An 18,003-nucleotide genomic window follows, 5' to 3' on the forward strand; every position below is an offset into this window, starting at 1 on the left:
ATCAATTAGTTGAGGAGCAATTAAAAGCCAGGCAAATAGAACCATCTAACAGCCCTTGGAATTGTTCCTTTTCATCATTCCCAAAAAGTCTGGCAAATGAAGACTTCTGCATGACTTATGGGCTATTAATGCTAATTTGCAATCTATGAGGCCTGTTTAACAGGGACCCCTTCCCCCATGGTGATTCCTCAAGATTGGCCTATAGTTGTTATTGACTTAAAAGACTGCTTTTATACTATTCCCCTTGCAGAACAGGACAGAGAAAAATTGCATTTATAATACCAGCTATCAATAATGAAAGGCTAGCTCACTGATTTCATTGGAAAGTGCTTCCTCAAGGAATGCTGAGCAGTCCTATCATGTGCCAGTATCATGTAAATCAGACTTTACTCTCTATTAGGAAAGCAATTTTTAATTATAAGATTGTTCATTTTATGGATGATATTTTACTAGCAGCCCCAATGGAGCCAGTACTTTTAAGTTCATATGCTTCTGTCCAAAGGAATACACAGTTAAGAGGTTTAATCATAGCATACCTGAAAAGGTACAAATATCCTCTCTTTGGAAATATCTTAGATACATACTAACTTCCCAGTCAGTAACACCCTAGAAGGTTAAATTAAATACTAGCAACTTACATACCTTAAATGATTATCAGAAATTACTGGGCAATACTAATTGGCTTTGCCCAACCTTAGGCCTAATACTGATAAGTTGCAAAATGTGTTTTCTATCTTAAAAAACACCCAGGATACTCAGTTCAATTTTTTTTTTCCTATTAAATATTCCCCAGCGGTATTACTAGACAGACGGCTCCAGGAGTATGTTTCCTAGAATCGATTTTTGCTCACATACCAGGGCTAAAACACTATCTGCCTATATCCAGCTAGTTAGTAAAGTCATCTATACAGGCGGCAGACAATACAGTCTGTTTCGAGGTTATGACCCTGATGTCATAGGAATTCTTTTGAGTAAAAAGCAGTTTGAAGCAGTATTGCCCCTATCTCTAGATCTTCAGATAGCATTCTCTAATTATGAAGGCCATGTAGAGCATGCCCTTTCTATTAATACACTACTTTAGTTCTTATCTAGTACTCCTGTAGTTTTGCAAACAAAAGTAGTTCACTTCGCCATACCTAATGTTTTAATGCTTTTTACTGATGGCTCTGATGAAAATGGACAAGTGGCTATCTGGTGGAAACCACATACTTTCCTCACTGGATCTGAATTTACTAGCACTCAAAGAGCTGAGGTTGGAGCCCTAACATTAGCCTTGGAGACCTTTTCTGCTCAGCGCATCAATATTGTTAGTGGCTGTGCTTAATCTGTTTATTTGTTGCAGAACCTTGATACAGCCCTCATTAAGTCTACCCTTGAGCCAGCCCACCCTGTGTGCACTTTTTCTTTGACTTCAGCAATTGTGTACATATCCTATTTTTATCACACATATTCAATCCCACAGCTCACTGCCTGGCCCACTGGCTTATGGCAATGATCAAGCAGACCTGCAAGTTATGTTGTCACTACCTAACCAAGCCACCCAATCATATCAATTTTTCCACCAAAATTGGAGAAACTTAACTAAACAACTTCAACTTACCTAAACAGTAGCTAAACAAATTATCCTGCAATGCTCAGATTGCCAACTCATAGGTACATCCCATCCTTCAGCAGGTGTTAACCCTAAAGAACTACAACATAATCAGTTACGACAAACAGATGTTACACATGTCCCTGAATTTGGAAAACTAAGATATGTACAATGAGCCCATGAATTAGTTGAGGAGCAATTAATCTGTTGATACCAACTCTCACCTAACTAGTGCTCATGCTTTTCCTGGACAGTCCACTTGATACACCCATAAACATCTTTTAACTTTTACATTTATGGGGTGGCCCACAAATACTGAAAGCGATAATGGTCTGGCTTATGCCAGCTTACAATTTCAACAATTTTGTCACACATGGAATGTACAACATTCCACAGGCACCTGGTATAATCCCCAAGAAAATGCCATACTAGAATGTGCCCACTCCACCCTTAAAAATGTGCTCAGAAAACAAAAAAGGGGGAGTATGAGGAAGGACGCTGTAACACAATTAGTGCAAGCCTTATTTACTCTTAATTTTTTAAATTTAGATGACAAATTTCAATCAGCTATAGAAAAGCACTTTGCTAAGACCACTGAAGTCATAAAACCTGCAGTGTTTTGGAAGGATATAAACAGTAATGAATGGTTTGGTCCATATAATTTGCTAATGTGGGGAAGAGGATATGCTGTGTTCACACCCCATCAGGTCTTCTTTGAATTCCAGCACAATGCATCAAACCATACCATGGTGTTGTTAGGACCCAAACCAGTACCAGAAATAAAAAAAAAAAAAAAAAAGACCCTGCAGAACCCGCAGCTCAATGTGGCTTTCTCGGACAACACGAGCCCCAGACATTACTTGGGGAATGCTGAAGAACACAACTCAGCAGGCAGAGCACATCCTTTTCCAAACACAAACACTAGTCACTCCAGATAATTTGCTCCTTTTTGATTCTCTCCCTTTGACTGCAACCTGTACCTGCTGTACTCTATCGAGCCCATCCTCTAAATCTGCCTTTTTTCTGCCTGTTATTTAGGCAGACACTCCCTTCCCAGCCTCTATCAATGTGACTGCTGGCTAGAAGGGATTAACATACCTCCAATAAGGTCCCTCATTAATGGCACACATTGGACCGAGGTGTATAGGTAATGTATAGATAGGATGATAAATAATGTATAGATAGGATGATAAATTAAAACATATAAATATATTTAATATGTGTGAAACATGAAATTATATGCAGCTTATTGAATGTCAGTCTTATCTCAAGCCATAATGTAAATATTAAATCTGTAATAAGGTCATTTTCTCTGTCTCATTGGCAAAGTTGTATAAAATATTAAACAATTGGTGAGGTCATGAGAAAATAAAGCCATAATATTTTTGTAGCTGTGTGTATTCTTACAAACTCTATAGAGTTAAAATTAGCCATATATTTCACATGTATAAATTTCTACTTACAGTATTTGTTTAATAGTAAATTAGTGTAACAGGATATTAAAATGAGACTCTCGGGCTTGACTTAGTTGTCAAAGAACAAGAATACTACATTTCTCAGCAGGCACCTCCATATTCTCAAACTAAATCTACCAGTATAGGGAAATCCATGGGATGATAAAATCTATTTAGCCAACATTAACCTCACTCACCTTGTGAATACAAAGGTTGAGGTAGAAAGGTTTGGACAGGACTATCAAGTTGGTGTGTTGTACGTGGTGAAGAGACTTGATGGTTTTCTTTCATCTTAAGTTAATTGAGTGGGAAGTTAAGGGAGCCACAGAAACCATATTGACACATGTCCAGTGCCATTGTGGGCATGCAGGATGTGATGTTTATATATCTGTGAGACAAAAGTTCTGAGGCATGAATTAATGTCTGGCTAGATGTTTTGCAACAGAAAGGTAACTAGCTCTTATAGGGACAAGATGCACTTTATCTTAGAGCACAGCTAGGACTTAAAGGAATTTCTGTGGCCCTAGGAAAGCCCAGCATATTTTTAAAAAGAGCCTGAACAGCAATAGAAGAAACAAAACCAACATTGGAAAATCTTCCCATTGAGGAAAACATATGCATGACCCATATTACAGATTTATAGGAACTTGCTATGAAGTAAATATTTAGCATTTCTGTAGGCTTGTAATTAGAGAAACATGGTGGGGTTTTGGATCACAAAAAGGAACATAATGACTTACATTTATCTGAAGCAATGTTCTTAAATAGGAATACACCTATTCAAAGGCAAGCAAATAATAACCATAGACACAGGAAATACAAACATGTAGGACAATTCAATAAAAACCACCTAAAATCAGAGAGCTGACTCTATTTTATGTTCCCTCAAACTCTTATTTTCTTATTTATTTATTTTGAGACAGAGTATCCGTCTGTCACTCAGTCTAGAGTGCAGTGGCATGATCTGAGCTCACTGCAATCTCTGCCTCCCTGGTTCAAGTGATTCTTCCGCCTCAGCCTCCTAAGTAGCTGGGATTACAGGTGTACACCACCACTCCTGGCTAATTTTTGTATTTTTAATAGAGACAGGGTTTTGCCATGTTGACCAGGATGGTCTCAAATTCCTGATCTCAAGTGATCCACTGGCCTCAGCCTCCCAAAATGCTGGTATTACAGGTACGAGTTACCGTGTCCAGCCTCCTCAAACTCATTTTTAAAGAAATTCTTTAGGTGACAGGGGGATGGAGGCTGCAAACCACATTACTATGTATGTACACATGCAGCAATCCTGCATGATTTGCACATGTACCCCAGAACTTAAAGTACAATAAAAAAATATTTTCTTTCACTTACTAAAAGGCTTTAATTTGCTCTCCTGCCAAAGGATATATGATAGTTCATTAATCTTCACAAATAGAGAAGTAAGCAAACCTGATTTTCACCTCAAGAATGAAGTAACACTTGCAGTTGTTACGCGGAAAGTATCTTTTAGAAGGAAAGAGTAATTGTCTTTTTTGCCATATTTTAATTATTCTTTTAAATTTTTCCCAATTACTCATTGGGGTCAATGGTTAGTGCTATTTTCTACATCATAGATGACTTTGATTTCCTCTTTCTCTTGTTCTGTTTATTTTTGATGCCAGCAAGAAAGATATCATAGTTTTAATCATTTACACAATATAGGAGAAACACTCAATGAGTCAATGTGTTTTAGGAATATATAAAATTGTCGCAAATTTATAATGTTTCTTATTATTTGGTTAGCAAGAAGTTAGATGGTCCCTGCATTTCCTCTTTATGTACTCTAACAACTCACTAAGAATCATACTTGGCATACCTTGTAATTTAATTAATACCTTGTTGGAAGCATGTGATGGCTGAACATTACAGCTATTTACAATGTACTTTCTGGGATACTCAAAATTATTTCATTGTTTCCTAAAAATGTCTTTAAGATCCACCTTGCTTGTTGTCATTATTACAATTCATTTAGATAATTTCCATTGATTTCCCAGGAAAATGCAAGCATTAGTCAAGTTGATATTCTTGTGTATTGGTTGAAATAAGGAAAATTTTCTTAACTTAAATCTATCTGCTTCATGTATACTAGTAAGTACTTAATCTGTCCAGTTTGATGATGTTTTCTTCTGGCTTTTCAATCCTCATACAAATTTTATTTTTTTCCCCTTATTTTTAGTCATCTTAATATGATTAAAGTAGTGAGATGTCAAGGCAGGTCTCAAATTTTCATCTTTTAACTCTTCTAGCTGTCTCCTCTGAACATTTTTCAACAACTAAACTACCTATAAAAGGAAAATTCAAAAAGTTGATAAAACCATATAAGACTAAAAAATATTTACTAATTTCACTAATATTTACTCTCTGCATAGAATATAGGCAAAAATCTAGAGTGCTGGTTTTAAATTAAAAATGATAAAGTTAGTCGACACAATATAAGTTTCTCAAAAACAGTTACATCATATTTAAATAAATGTGTTCATATATAATATACAATATATTTATGTGTGTGTGTATATATGTATATATGAGAGAATGAGAGAGCCTCATCTTATTTTATAATAGTCTATTCCTTGATTTAAAAAGTATATTTAAAGATAAGCCTAGTGTATATTTAAAATTATCTTAAATCTCTAGGAAAATGCTAGTAATATATAGTAGCAATATTTTAATCACTAATAAAATAATTGATAAAAGATATCTTTAATAAAATTAATGAAGGTTAATAGACTATGAAGCAAAAACCCAAAACAAGTGAAGAACTCCATAAAAATAAGAAATAATAAGATTTATTCATTGAACAGTCATCAATATTAATTGAGTGCTTACTAGATTTTATAATGATGTTTTATTGACACAGTATTGGACAACATACTACTCTAAGATCAGACATACTTCCCTGTGGGTGCATGTATGATAAATAGAGATACAACTTAGGGGAATAAAGAAATATGGTAAAATAAAACATGAAAATGAAAGATATACTTAAAATATTAAGGGTGATAACTCATAAAAAATCTATATTAATCAAAGAATATATTTAAGAACTTTTGGAGGTCAATATTTATACTACTTAAACTTTTACACATGTAAAATGCTGGAAAAGCAATCAAACTATCAATACTCAATGCTTAAAACATTTAATTTGATGGACTACTGTTACAAAAGTGTTAAGTGAACATGTCAGAAAACCAAATCCCTTGTAACATATATGTCAATTTTTGTAAATTAAAGAAATATAAAAATAAAGTAACTTTTGTTACCTGTGATTATAATTTGATATTTACAAATAGTGTCTGTAAATATTTTTATTTTGAAATTTCTAAAATAAATACATTTTAAAAATTAGCTAAATAGACAAGTAATATGTAAATGCTTTGTTTTTCATATGAGAATCTATGTGAACAAAACATTGAAACTAAGATTATATTGTAACCTCCTTAAACAAAGCTATAAGCTCTCCTTATTTGTTTTATATCACTGATTCCAGAAAATTATATAATTGTGTGTGTGGATTGGGGGAGGTTTGTTAATCCTATCTCACAGTGCCATAAAGATACTACCTTACACTGGGTAATTCATAAAGGTATGAGGTTTAATTACACACAGTTCAACATGGCTGGGGAGGCCGCAGGAAACTTTCAATCATGGCGGAAGGGACAGAAGTATGCCTCTTCTTTACAAGGCAGCAGGCTAAGGGGGAAAAATGCCACACTTTAAACCTTCAGATCACTTGAGGACTCACTCACTATCATCAAAACAGTATGGCACAAACAGCTTCTATGATCCAGTCACCTCCTACAAGGTCCCTCCCTTGACATGTGGGGATTACAATTTGAAAGATTTGGCTGGGGCACAGAGAAAAACCAACCACAAACAGAAGGGTATACAGAACATTTTTACATATAATATAAGTTTTTTTGTGTGTATATATGTCTATTTATTAATTTGTATACTCTATATTTTAGTGGTCCATTAAGTGCTTTTTTTTTTTTAGCTACTTGATGTTTATATTTCAAGTGGGCTGAGGAATGAATTACTGTGTAATTGGAAGACAGTTTGAAATTGTTTGTTGAAAACAACATTTTTCAATTATCAAAAGTAGCTTCTGATTCTCACACAAACCAAAGCACATATTTTTATAGTTAACCAGGTAACTCTTTAAACCTAGACCTAACAGATGTATAGCAGAAAGAAAAATGAAATGTTTTATGTACACAAAACATACATTATGTATCCATCATTTATGTAGTATCTGTGTATATATTGAGTACTATCTGTGTGTCTCTCTACTGTGTATCTCTCTCTGCACTTTCATCTGTTTATAACAACTTTAATATATCAGATGTATAAACAAGTTGTTTAAAGAGTTTGTTTATATTGTAAATGTGACTACATTTCTCTACATAGCCAATAGAAGATCTCCTGTATAATATATTCTTTCTATAAAAGTGCAGCATGCTTTGATCAACTTTCAAAATGTTTATATTGCTAAATGAATATCTATTCATGGAGCTCCTAAGATGGGAAGTCTTCATTTTTTTACATGAGGTATACAGATAAGAAAATTCTATCTGCATAGAAGGCAAGTGACAATATCTCAACCTGCTTTTTGATTTTCTCCCTAAGCATTACTCATTGACCTTCCATGCACCCTCCATCCTGAGTCCCCACCCCTGCAATCCTCTTAGTGGAGCTAGGAAATGCTGGTGTGGGTTCTCTAAGGCAGCATTCATTAAGCCTTTTAAAAGAGAAATCAAACTCTCAACTATGTATGTATGTATGCATCTATCTATCTATCTTTTATATCTATCCAGCTATAAAACTATACTTGTTATATAAATAGCACATTTACTGAAATGCCTGCAAGTGCATGTGGATATGTACATATATTTTAAAATAACTATTTTAAGATAGTATCTTGTTATCATATTTAGTTTTTTAATAGATGTTTAATAGCTGGTGTGTACTGAACTATATTGATAAATTATTTATGATCCCAGTTTATTAGATTTTGTATTCATAGTCATTTTGACAATATTATTATGGAATCGTTATATAAGAAGAATGACTCAAAATAACTGAACTGATATTAATAAAATACCATTGCATATATTTTTAGAAGATTTAATATTGTACTTATTGCCTTAACATTTTTGCAAGAAAAAGGTAAAAGAACAAGAACCTGTATTAGGGTGTAAGTTCTGATAGTGGCTAAACTTTATATTGCTGTTTATCCATCTATAAAATAGGATCCATGATATGTTCTATTTGCAGCACTAGAATGTTAATGAAGCTTAGTGAATCAATATATAAGTCAAGCGTTCTGGGGAAACAATTTGGTTGTAAAGAATCACTGCAGAATAGAATGCAGAGATATATGATGTAGAACAGGCCTTATTGAAAATACTCTTGTGTTTCAGTGAACTTGTGAATTGCCCTGTTAGGTACTAGATTTTAACTATTTCCAGTTTATTGACACTAGATAATCTTTAAAAGTGAACAAGGGACATTTGTAAATGTCTATTTGTATCTTGCAATTGCAACTAAACAGGCATAGCAAATGCATTACAGTAAACTGGACATTTCATATGTGTTAGCCCATGTAATGATATATAGGATACAGGGAGTAAATGGGCCATTTGTGATGAATTTGATTTATTTTATTCCACACAAATGGAGTTCAAATAGCTGAAAGTACCTTCCCTCCCATACCTCAACCCACACAGTAAGCCTGATTCAACTGTTTTCAAAATGTAATGTAAGAATTACTCTTCATATGTTTTATGTGAATATGACAATGTGTAATAGATGAAAACAGCTATTCCTTATAAACACTATTGTTTTCTCCTTTAATGGGGAAGGATTTAAAAGCATTTTGATATCTTTATTCTCCTCCTGCAAATGTAATTAGTCCCTGCAAAACTGTATTGGAATTGTTTCAGGGTTTTGGTTACTTTTTTAAAAAAATTATGATTTATTTGCTGATCAGACAACAATAATTTGTAAATGCTTTTCTTAAAATGAGCAAGTCAAATGAATAAGAGAATATCTAATATTCCTGGCCAAGTGCAGTGGCTCACACCTGTAATCCCAGCAAATTGTGAGGCTGAGGTAGGACAATTACTTGAGCCCCGGAGCTTGAGACCAGCTTGGGCAACGTAGTGAGACCCTCATCTACAAAAAAAAAAAAAAAATAGCCAGCCAAGGTGATGTTTGCACCCATAATCCTAGCTCCTCCAGAAGTTAAGGCAGGAGGATCACTTGAGCCCAGAAACCCAAAAGTTCCACACTGAAGTGAACTGTGATATTCTCCAGCCTGGGCAACAGAGCAAGACCCTGTCCCCCCTAAAAAAAATACCTAATTATTATTATTTTTTAAATCATTTCAGTTCTGGGTACTAGTGCAGATTAGTTACATATTTAAACTTGTGTCATGGGGGATTGTTGTACTGATTTATTCAGCCAGGTATTAAGCCTAGTACTCATTAGTTGTTTCTTTGTGATCTTTTTTACTACCCTCCAGCCTCCAATAGGCCCCAGTGTGTGTTGTTCCCCTCTATGTCTCCATGTGTTGTCATCATTTAGATCCCACTTATAAGTGAGACTATGTAGTGTTTGGTTTGCTGTTCCTTTGTTATTTTTCTAAGGATTTTGGCTTCTATTGATGTGGTTAGAGCAATCAATTTTGTATAAAAAGGCAACTAGGCTTCTATCCTGTGCTACTTTAGTATTTTTTTAATTAATGAGTGGTCCATAAGCAGATTTTTCAGAATATGCTTTTTGCAGGTCCCTTATTGTCACATACTTAACAAATAGGTACCTAGAGATGTAAGATATTTCATCTTACGTTGAAAGATATTCCTTAAGACATGTCAACCTTATTCCCCAGTTTGTGCTGAAGGATCATGCCTTAGTAGGCATAAAGCGGAGAGTCCAAATCTGACTTCTCCTGCCAGAATTCTTTTCTGGAGCTGGATTTGTGTTTTATATAGGGGTTGGTGTATGATAGTCCTTTTGCTGAGAGGAGGATAAAATATGTGACCAAAAGCTTTGCCACGTCTGAGTACACCTAGATAATATGCACAGTATCCATCCTTCCCCAAGGAAACAAGCACTGGCAGCTGATATGATCTGTTCCTCTGCTTTATTCCTGTAAACAGAGAAAACAATCCTAACATTTCTGCATGAACTAACAAGCTTTCTCTCTGCTTTACACACCCCATTGTCTGACTTAATGGTCATAACCTGGGAATACTGTCAGTTAGTTTGTGTAATTCTACACTATTTATCTTTAGAACTTGACATTTTATGTAAATATATCTATTTATGTTACAAATAAATATTTCAACAAAATATTTTCTGATCTAAAAAATGTGTTTTATTATCACTTAAATTGCACATACCATTACCCATAGTTCAAATACACATAATTAAAGGGAAAGTCCTGATGGCTGTCATGATCTACACTGGCTAAATTCCAGGAATTTGGTATATCAAAAATATTTGTATGATCTAGGCTGATAGAGATGTAATGCTTTTATATGCAGCTGCATTTGTTTCTTGAAAATATGTTAACTAGATGGCAGAACCATGAGTAAATCAGGATTCTAGACTGAGGCAGAATCACAAGTAAATCAAAACTCCAGATTGCAGTCATTTAAGTAGGGGTCAGTGATGGGTCTAAATATTTGATTTTTCTATTTTCTGTTAGTAATTCAGCTGGAATTAAAGTAATTCAAAAATTCTTTTACATGTAGAAATGTAATTTAGTTTATATTGAATATCTTCTTGAGCATTTTACTCCCAAGTAACCTACAGATTATAGTCATCTTGCGGAACTGATTTCCAGGTAACATATTGTATAGAAGTAACTGTCCTCACCAGTAGAAAACTGGAACTATCTTATTATAATTTATTAATCTCCATTTATGAAATAAGCAGTATCACATAAACCATAGCAGAAAAAAAGGTTTAACCATTTAGTGGTAATTTCTAGATGCTATAGTTAAGCTTTTTAATCATTCTTGCTTGATTTGGCTATGTTTAACATACTATTTTTTTAAGTCATTCTTGTAATAATGTATATCCAGTAAAGTTTACCTCTTTCAGGTATTATATCCTATGAATTTTGGAAAACACTTAAAATCATGCAGCTGTCATCCCAATCAAAATACAGATCAGTTCCAACACTCCAAAGTTTGCTTGTGACCTTTCATAGAAAATTCTATGACTTGAACTCTGACCTGGTAATCACTGACCTATTTTCTGTTCCTGTAGTTTCATGTTCCAGCGTTTGTAATTTGTCTGTCTTAAAAGAGCATAAAGCATTTGTGATTTACCCAAATATCAGTAGTTTGTCCTTCGTATTGCTGAGTGATATCTCAATGTGTAAATGCATACCCATTGGTTTATCCATTTAGTTGTTCATGAGAATTTGAAATGTCACAGCCTTTGGCATTTATGAATGAAACCACTATAAATGTTCAAATATAAGATTATGTGTGGGCATGCACATCATAAATATTTGGTTAATACTTACAAGAGTCATATTGCTAAAGTGTATTGTAAAGACATATTTTTTTAATTCAAAACAAAGCCCAATCTTTACTTCATACCTTAAACATGAGATATAAGACAAATAGAACATATAAATAAATGGAAGAAAATATACACAAATATTTTATGATCTTTGCATTGGAAAACTTCCTAACTGTAAATGCCACTGAAGAAACCAAAAATAATAGATTTGCAAGTATGATATTTAAATTTTTAATCAATTGAAAAACTACTTTCCAAAGTGATTATACCACATCAGATTTTTACCAGCAATGATGAGATTTCTGGTTATTTCTCATTCTAAACAGCACTTGCCATTTTTAGATTTTGTGGGTTTTTTGTAGTTGTTAAGGACTCTAATAAGTAAAGATAAATTAATTAGGTTTTAATAAACATTGTCTTGGGGATCAGTAATGCTGAGCTTTAATTCCTGTGCTTACATGCCATCTATATATTTTCTTTGGTGAAATATCTATTCAAATAGTTTGCAACCTTTAAAACATTATTTTTAATTCTTATGACTGAGTTGTAAACATATCTGTGTGTATGTCTTCAGTTATTTTTATTATATACAAATTACAATATAAAAATGTGCTTTGTGTGCATTTTCTCCTAGTCTCTGGTTCCTCTTTTCATATGCTTCACCATATTTTGAAGAGTACAACTTTTAAATGCTGAAATCTAAACTATCATCTTTTTTGTTTGTTATATGATTCATGCTTATGTCATTTTATCTAAGAAATACTTGTCTAACCTAAGATCACAAGTATTCTCACTCATACTTTTTCTAAACATTTTATTGATTTAAGTTTTACATTCACTTCTATCATCTATTTTGAATTAATTGTAGTGCATATTTGCTATGAAGTTTTATATTGAGGCTATTATTTTGGGGGAGGGGACATAGAGATATACAAATATTTTACTACTATTGCTGAAAAGCCAACTTTTTCCATGTAATATATTTTCTCCTTGTTTTAGCTCCTTTGTTGAAAGTTATAGAAGTGAGCCTGTTTCTGGACTCTGTTCTGTACTATCAAACTATATACTTATTCTTTCTCTGATATAATTTTGTTCACTGTAGCTATGAAGTGTGTCATAAAAGCATGTGGTCTGTAAGAGTAGAATAGGGCATTCTATTTCTACAACAAAAATTCCTGCTAGAATTTCTAAAGGGATTATGTATCTATAAATGAATTTAGAGAAATTTGCTATGTTTAATATTGTTAATATTAAATTTTGTGATACATGAAACAGGCATATCTCCAGCATTTTTTAGGTCCTTTTTGATTTTTTTTTCTCATCACTGTTCTGAAATTTCAAGCATGAAAACCTTGTGCATATCTTGTTAAAATTATACATAAGTATTTCATATACTTACTGCTGTCATAAATGGTAATTATTATACTTGTAATTGAAAAATATTTGCAAAAGTAGAACTTATTTCATATATGGATTTTGTATCTTGAAACTATAAATATAATTTTTATTAATAGATTTTTTTATAAGTTTTGCGGAGATTTCTATACAGACAACCCTGAGAATAAAGGTGGTTTGCTTCTTATTATACCACCTGTATGCTTTCTGTTTCCTTTTCTTTTTGCTTTGGCGTTTTGTAGACTCTGTACAATGTTAGATAGACGTGATAAAAGTGGACATCCTTTACTTTTTCTTGCTTAATTTCCAATCAATATACTGTATCAAAATAACTCCCCTCTCCAGTAGAAAAACTGGAACTATCTTAAAATTTGAAAATATATGTGTATGGAACAAGTGGTATCACATAAACCGTAACAGAACCCTTCAATGCTAATTTCTAGATATTGTAGTTTAGCTTTTTAATTACTCTTGATTGATTTGGGTATGTTGAACATACTGTTTTTTTTTTTTTAAGTCAGGCTTGTTTTAATATATAGTTGAAGAGCATTCATCATTTTATCATTAAGCATGATAGAATGACATAAGATGCAGGATTATCTTAGATATCCTTTATGAGATTGTGAAACTTTACTTTGATTCCAAATTTCCCTAGAGAATCTTTTTCTATGTATGTTAAATTTTGTTAAATTCTTCTTTTGTATCTGTTGAGATAATTATATGTTTCCTTAGTCTGTTGATATGGTTAAATAGTTTCCTCTTTGAATATTTAACTCACCATGCATTTTCAGAATAAAGCCCACTTAATCTTAATTGTCAGGCATCATATTTTTTAGTATACTGTGAATTTAACTTTCTAATATTTTGTTGTCTATGTCTGAGTATGCATTCACGAAAAAATTGGTATTACATGGAGTTATCTCTTCGTCTCTCTCTTTCTCTTTTGTTCTCTCTGATTTTTGTACCAGAGTGATTCTGGTCTCATAAAATAAGTGTTCTCTCCTCTTCTACTTTCTGTAACAGTTTGTGTATAATTGTTATAATTTCTTCCTTGCGTATTTGACTGAATTCACCACTGAAGTCAATTGGCCAAAACATTTTCTTTGTCAGAATATTGTAAACTAACAATTCAGTTTTTTAAAATAAATAAATTACTATTTAGATTATCTATTTAGTTTTGAGGGAGATTTGATGATTTTGTCTTCCAAGGGATCTATTCACTTTTTTGAAGATGTGTCATTGATTGGCATAAAGTTAGGCATAAACATTTCTCCTTCTCCTTTTAATGTCTATAATGTCTATAGTGATGTCTTCTCTTTCATCACTGTTGCTGGTAATTTGTTTACTTTTTATCAATCTAGTTATATGTTTACCAGTATTAACAGATTTCTAATGTATGAGTTTTTGGTTGCATTGCTTTTCTTTACTGTTTTTCTTTTTTTCAGTTTAATTTCTTTCATTTTGTGTGTTTTGGGATTAATTTGCTCAGTTTTTCTAGTTACTTACAATTTTAGCTATGCCATTGATTCACAACCTTCTTTCTATTCTAATATAAGCATTTAATATTATAAACTTTATTTTAAATGCAGTTTTACTTATGACCCGCAACTTTGGATATGTTGCACTTTCATTTTAATGCAAACTATTTTCTAATTTTCATAGAAAGTTCATTCTTGACTCATAGACTACTTAGAGACTTATTTTGAGAGACATAGTGCATTCTCTATTATTCTGGGCTTACCTACCTCAGTATTCCTCAGCTTCAGTAGTGCCGTTTTCTAGGCATTATTGTCCCCCTTTGTCATGGAAGATAAATTCTGCCTTGTAACAATGGTGGGTCTTCTACAAGTGAGATTTCCTGCCACTCTCAGAGAGGGAGGAGACCTCTAATGGTAACAGTATGGGGTCTCAAGGACTGAGTACTGTTTCCTACTCCAACCTAGGTTTAGAGGTTTATTCCTTCCTATTCTCACAGCAAAATGGGCCTTTACCTGAGCCCTAGCTGTGAGACATATGCCCTTTACCCAGTAGATTAAGGGCTTAGACCCATTTGAGGAAAGATTCTGAACATGGAATTAGGAATTCATGCCTTTTCCATCATTAACTTCTGCCTTGTCTCAATCACCCAAGTATCATCTCTCTAGTGTGTCTCCTCAGATTTCTGCAGAGCTCATGGAAGAGAACCTCAGAGTGACTAGGCTCTGATATCAGTTCCCTATCATACCCTAGAGGTCTTTCACACTAGACTACAATCTGCTTCCCAGTGTGTTAAAATGTTAACTAATTTTTATTTAACTGCTTGTATAACAGTGGAATTATCCTCCCATATTTGTCAAAAGTATGACAGTGTGCATGTGTCACCTCTCTTTCAAAGTGAGAGCTCTCCATTTTTTAGGAAGCTTAATTACAGTGAAACCCCAGCTTTCTAATGGTTTGAAGAAAACTTATACTTTTGTCATTTACTCAAGCTATATTGATTGTTAAAGTCAGAGTGATGCTCTTTCTAAAATTTTACATGCTAGGAAGAACATACTATTATCAATTTTCAAAGTTACGTGGCACATAATCCAAATAAATAATTTGAAATATGGCTAGCTTTTCTTTATATTTCCAGATGCTAAGAATTATTGTGAACTCAATATGAAATTTAAAGAAAGAATAACTAGTTTATTATTTTGTTCTACTTCAAATAATCTGACTCTGATTAATATTTCTTACTTATTCATCAAAATGGTGAGTTTCTTGAACTAGAAAATGATCTTAAATACACTAAAAGTATTAAATTAGTTAAAATTTTGTATTTTGAATATCGTCCATTTGATTTTGTTTTATTTGTTAAATAAATTTTAGTGCACTAACAAAAATATGACATCTAGGTACAGAAAGGAGAATAATTAAAGGATTAAAGGGACATTTTATATAATAAATTGTTTCACATTGAGAAGGCCTTGCCAAAAAATAGCATGCCTTTAATAAAATGTAAAACCTGTTTTTGTTACCAGTAATTATGGTCTGTGAAACATAATCCATGAATTAAATCCCTGACTTTATTTTGTGCAGCCATCAGCAGAAAATGATTTTTACATTTACTACATATATATATATACATATATATATATATATATACACACACACATATATATACACACACACACACACACACATATATATATGTATTTATTTATTTATTGTACTTTAGGTTCTGGGGTACATGTGCAGATCATGCAGCGTTGTTGCATAGGTGCATACATGGCAATGTGGTTTGCTGCTTCCATTCCTCTATCATCTATATCTGGCATTTCTCCTCACATTATCCCTCCCCACCCCATGCTGTCCCTCCCCTAGCCACTCACCCCCAACTGATCTCAGTGTGTGATGTTCCCCTCCCTCTGTCCATTGTTCTCATTGTTCAACTCGTGCCTATGAGTGAGAACATGTGGTGTTTGGTTTTCAGTTCTTGTGTCAGTTCGCTGAGAATGATAGTTTCATGTTACAAAACTAAAAAACAAAACAATGAAGAACATGTGGCAAAGACTTTATGTAGCCCTTTAAAAGCAATTACTGACCACTTATATAAAAATAAATTCTTCTCTGAGTTACGTAGTTGTTAATGTTATTATTTAAAATTTATATCATATGTGAACATTAACAAGTATTTTGTGGATACCTAGCATAAAGATTTGGAGAAAATAGCTGGATTAAAATTGTCTGAGTAAATATCTTCCTACCATTTATTTATTGATTGGTTTTAGAAAATGGTTTAACTGTAATTTGTTATAATTTTCTTATCTATGCAATGAGGCTAATAATATTAGTGCCTCATTATTTAATTGTAAAATTAATGAAGTATTGTAGATAAACCATTTGGCATTAGTTTCTAGCATATGTTATGTTGATGTATTTAATAAATTAAGGGGGAAAACTAAATTTCAGCAATGACAAAAATGTGCAGTATAGAAAAATTAATCACAAAAATAGAGATTAAAAAGAACCATATATTAATATTATATATTTAAGAAAACATATCAATTACTTATATACTGCCTTACTTTTTGTAATAATGAAAATTACATGAGGGCAGAGATTTTTGTCACATATTTTTACTTCCAAGGGTAGTGCCCAACACATAGAAGATGTTTAATATATTTGTGTTTTAAAATAAAATTACACAAATTTGATAGTCATATAAATACTAATATGAATATGTGTATACACATAAATATTGATATATACACATACATAAATATGTATATGTAAAGTGAAAGTTTGATAACCACCTCCATTATCTGATTACCCGCCCTGGTCCCACCCTTGGCATGTGAGGATTATGGCAATTACAATTCAAGATGAGATTTTGGGTGGGGAGACAGCCAAACCGTATTGTCTGACATCTATCTTTTTATTTTCCACTGGCAACTTTATACATACAAAGCAATTCTTATTTAAGACAAATCTCCTCCTTTAATTCAAGATTAAGAAGGAATCTGTGATGATTCCCATCTGTGTTTATTTCCATTTGCAAGAGAGGGAGGAAGAAGGAAGATTGGAGATGTGGTTGGAGAGGCAAGCAATGATTTACTGATAAATTGACTAATATAAAAGCAATCTAATTTGTAAAGAAAAAAAAAAAAAAGAAAATCAGTAAATCGAAGAGAGAGTATCTGAACCTTCATGTTTATTGCAGCACTATTAATGATACCCAAGATGTAAGTATCCATCAAAAATGAATGGAAAAGTTTGGTATATGTACACACACACACACACACACACACACACACACACTGAAATATTATTCTACCATTTAAAAGAATGAAATCATGTTATTTGCAACAACATAAATGATATTGGAGGATATTAATTTAAGTGAAATAAGTCAGGCATAGGAAGCTAAAGGTTACATGTTCTCACTCATTTGAGGTAGCTAAAAAAATTTGATCTCATGAAGGTAGTGAATAGAATGGTGGTTACTAGAGCCTGGGAAGGATAATTGGGAGGGCAGAATAA

This window comes from Sapajus apella, unplaced genomic scaffold (assembly GCF_009761245.1).
Source record: "Sapajus apella isolate SASKATOON/1434 unplaced genomic scaffold, GSC_monkey_1.0 scaffold41, whole genome shotgun sequence".
Taxonomy (NCBI): Eukaryota; Metazoa; Chordata; class Mammalia; order Primates; family Cebidae; genus Sapajus; species Sapajus apella.